Below are 4,655 nucleotides of genomic sequence, written 5' to 3'. Positions count from 1 at the left end.
GGGGGGCTTCAAATTGGATTTTATTTATTTTAAATTTAGATATTTATTTGTACAGTATATTTTAGGCAAAAACATCAATTTCGAATCTGGGCACTATGTCTCTAATTTTTGTGTCTTTCACCTTGCTTTTCCCAGTTAAAATCACTTAAACGATTTGTGGTGGGGGGGTGATTAGCATTTAAATTTTTGGATGTGCTATACCTCCTCATGATTGTCTTCCTTTGTGATTGCTGTGGCCATGGATGTCTGAAATGAGGAAAAGGCGACCACCTGACATCCCCTACAACACCACCACCCCACCCCCCACCCCTCCCCATAACATGTAGCCAGTAAAAAAAGGTTGATACGTTGGAGAAACATTGGTAGAGGTCCTGTCTGGAGGAATGTCCTCAGTTTGAAGTCAGATCCTGCTGGTTCACGCGTGTTTCTATTTGTTGGGAGGGGGATTTTTATTTATTTAAAAAAAAAAAAAAAAATCTTTTGCGTCTTGTTTCTTATTGCTTGCTTTCGGTTCATATTATCCATGAGGAGTATTATATCGGTTTGCTGTTTGAAAATGTAGCCTCTTGCTTGCCCTATATAACGTGTTGATGAAAACAGTATCATCAAAGTGAACTAAATTCTTCTCTGCTATGAATTGCTATCATGTACGTACTGCACTCTGTGTAACCTTTCTGTCTGTGATAACAATTTCTCTCTATATATATTATATATCTCTGTGCCTTTTTATTTTTGCTGGCGACAGTATAGTTACAGCTTTCTGCTTCTGCGGCAACTCTCCGTTGCTCTAACTGCTCTCTAATAATCTAATACTGTCCTCCCTGTTTACAGGTTACTTCCATATTCTTTTATTTTTACTGAATGACTGTTTTTAGATCTCATGGTATCATTTGCTCTTAATATAACGGCAACTCCTAATATATCCTATCCGATACCTCACATTTGGGGTATGTCTAGCTTCTATATATATCTTGCAGTAGATGAATACATTAGCTTACTAATGTCATTTTATTGCCCAGACTTTGAATTTCTCCGGGCAATTCTACACACGGGTGTGAAGGAAGGGTTTGACTTGGGGGAAATGTTGATGGACTAATCCTTGTTTGATTGTTAGTGGAAAAAGCATGTACTCTTTACCTCACAAAGACAGGGGTTTTGTCCACTTCTGTCGTCTACATTGGGGTTTAGTCGCTCATGCATACTACACACATTTGTGCATTTTTTAATGTTTTTTGTTTAGAATATTTTTTAACTTTATTTATTTTTTTTGCACTACAAAAGTCTATTTTTAGACTCACTCTACATGCAATTTAGAGCTCTAGAAAAAAACTCTCCAGAATGAGAAAAAAATGGGTAATGAATGAATTAAAGTGTCTTCATTGGATGTTGGTTGATAGCTGAAGCTCATGGCTTTTACCTGCTGTACAGAAATGTTTTTTGCAACAGAGGACAGGGTTTGTTTCTATTTAGGATTGCCGAACTTGGTGAAAAGGCACTACAAGGGCATGCGCAAAATTGTTGTAAAATGAAGAACACATTACTTGTCTCAGTAGTGGTGGAAAACTTACTCTGGTTATTGTTGCTATAGCAACCGTTTATAGCATGTCTCTGTAACATGTAGTTTGGTTTGGGTTTTCATTTTGCAAAGTTACTGGGGAATATATAGTGATTACTGGATATGTGGTGTAGCAAAGTGCCTGGGGTATATTGTCAACACTGGCTGTGTGATGTTGCCAAGTTACTGGGTGAGTGGTTTGTTAGCTGCTTTCACGTTTACCTCCTGGTCTCAAGCGGGGGTTTGTTGCATGAGGATGGTTTCTACTAACTGGCAGAAGAGAGTATTCCTGTCAACAAGGCAGCGATCTTCTTTGCACAGGGTAGACCTAGGATATCAGACGCAGACACTTCTGATAGATATTGGGAAGGATGTTTATTGTTACAGTTGGAATGATTAAATGGAGATTAGCTTTAAAGTCAAACTTTTCTGGTTTAGGTCCAAACTGGACGCTGAAAGAAAAGTAAGATTGCCCTTTCAATAATTTGTTGTTGCCACTGCAATGAAAAAGAATTATTTTTTGTCATACTTTCTGTTTTAGGTACATCTTGCCATTTCTGGTATGTTACTTTGAGTTTAAAAACCGCATTCGCCTCCGCTACCCAGCGCCTGACTTTCCCCAATATTCAATTTTGAATACTAGAGGTTCTCTGTTTTCTTTCATGTTACTCCAGATGCGCTCATATTTATTCTGCCCAAAAGGAATTTTCAAATTTGAGCTCAAAAGATCCATTGTAGACTTTATTTTCTTTTTTTTTTTTTTTAATTTATATTTTTTGGTGTCAGTGTATGTCATATTGTCACAAAAGTGAAATAAGAAAGCTGAAGAATTCTGGGACTGCTTGGACCAAGTTAAAGAATTTTTATAAATGGGCGAATGATGAAAATGACTTGTCACAAGACTCTAACTTCCCTCTACTCTACTGTGAGCTTTGCACCCACTTCAAATTACTGGCCTCCAAATAAGCATCTTAGCTTTACTTTTTTGTTTTTTACATGTTGTTAGATAATAGCCATTGGTACAGTCTACATTATTCTGAGAAACTCAAATTGCAAATAATTTGTGTTGCAAAGGATAAAGTACTTTTTCTGAACAGTGCTAAGGTTTGTATTAGGGTTTTAGCAGCAGCAATGTCCTGTAAGATTGGAATACCAAAGTTGTTAATAGTGAGACTAAAACTGACAGCCTAACCTATGTCACTTTAGAGCCTCTTGGGGGATGAAGTGTTTGAACTGTTGCCACCTTCGGGGTCGGAAACCTTGGACTTGTATGTATGTGTGTTTGTGTGTGTGTGTACGTGAGCCACTACATGGGCTTTCCTCATTGACCCGTTTCATTTTGTCAGGGCTAGCTTTTGTTCTTTTCTTTGAGACTTTTTTATGGTTGTTAGAACTTGTGGGAACTCACCAACTCGTCTGTGTACATGCCAACTTTTGGACCTTTGGGGGGGGGTTTTGTTTTGTTTTGTTTTTTGTTACCCCTTTCTTCAAGCTTTGTAGTTGTCGCATTGTGCAAGTTTGCTGCACAAGTAGTGGCCTATCCTTTTCTGTTTGTCAGATTATAATGTAAGTAGTAGCTGCTGGTGGAACACTGTGGGGGTAGTCTGGTAGTACATCAAAGATATCACCACCACCACCTCCACTGTACTCACATACCAGCAGGTGGGAGTGTGTGTGTGCACAGCCGACAACTTGAACCTGTAGGCTACCTACTAAATGTATGCTATACACGTTTTTCGGGGAGTACGCACGGAAAGCCGTTTGTGTCAGAAAATACGTAGTGATGCTGAAGAAAAATTGTGAACTTTCAAGACTGAATTTCTGAATAGCAATAATGTAGGCCTTTTGTCTATTGGAGAGATCTTTACCAAACATTTGTGACTTTATTGTTGCAGGTATACATTGAAAAAGCATGAATTTATTGCATACTAAGAAGAATGTGTGAAGGGGGTTGTGTTTTTTTTATTGAGGGGGGGGGGGAGGTAGCTTATCAAGTGCCCACCATCTTGAGGCATTGTGTGTGAAAGGTAGGCAGCTATGTGTGTATCGGCTGTGTGCTTCATCGTTGATGTCATTTGTTCCCCCTCACCATCATCGTCCCTACACAGACTTTGCTGACATGGATGTGGTTGTGTCACACACATGCATACACACGCACACACACATGCACAAACAAGTGCACACACGTGCGCATACACACAGGTGCACAAACAAGTACACACGCACACAAATGCACACACACAGAGAAACTCACACATACATACTAGGGCTGGGTCGCGAGCACGAGAACGGAACTGAATCGCCCCTCTTGCCTGCGGAACGCGATTCATGATTCACTTCAGCGGAACACGATTCACTTCAGTGGAATGCGGAACAGTATCGCCAAACGATTCCCGATTCACTCCCCGGTCGCTTTCACCACCTTGTGGCTTGTTTAACCTACTGCTGAGTTGAGTGAGTCACGAGCGCAAGAACGGAAAGGAACACTTAGTATGGCCCCCCTCATTTTACAAAAGATGGTATAGTCCAACCCTCCTAATAAAACAAAATGAACGGGGTCCTACCAATTGACGGAAGGAATTTTATGGAGCTATTGTTTTAGCGAATCATGGGGTTGGGGGATTATGAGGGTCACTAATTGAGGTCAGTTGATAGAGCAGCGCAACAAAGGGTGTGGGGCGGAGAGGATGAGGGAACAACAAGAGTGGGACTCGCGCTCGCCAAGTGGCGTTGATATGACACTGTTTCGTTTCAGTCAGTGTTCTGCCGCAGTTCCACAAGCTCTCGCGTACTCACGATTCTCTTTGAAGCCGACTGAATCTCGATCGCCTCTCTCAAATTTGGCAAGCAGGATCCAGCCCTAATACATACCACGGTATCTGCAGACGTCAGAGACCTCCAGGTTTCAGTTCCTATCGTACATCATCACCCGCCACAGTGCCCCACCTTTGACACTTAGACCCTAGCTTGTACCCCACACCCACCACCCAATGAGCTCCACTATCCACCACCCCTGCTCCCCTCTTCCACCGTCTCCATAAGCCTCATCAAACCCACTACCCCTGATCACTCATTAAGCCCACTACCTCGCCCCCCCCCC

At 41.4% G+C, this 4,655-nt stretch overlaps 1 protein-coding gene across 2 annotated transcripts in view; it reads left to right on the top strand.

Annotated features, from left to right (window-relative positions):
• LOC101854671 (segment polarity protein dishevelled homolog DVL-3) overlaps nt 1-4,655 on the top strand; it is a gene marked incomplete in the record, with an annotated part of 49,599 nt that overhangs the window by 33,122 nt on the left and 11,822 nt on the right.

Source organism: Aplysia californica, unplaced genomic scaffold (genome assembly GCF_000002075.1).
Source record: "Aplysia californica isolate F4 #8 unplaced genomic scaffold, AplCal3.0 scaffold00742, whole genome shotgun sequence".
Taxonomy (NCBI): domain Eukaryota; kingdom Metazoa; phylum Mollusca; class Gastropoda; order Aplysiida; family Aplysiidae; genus Aplysia; species Aplysia californica.
Note: the sequence above shows the minus strand (reverse complement) of the source record. Positions and strands in the feature narration are given on the sequence as shown.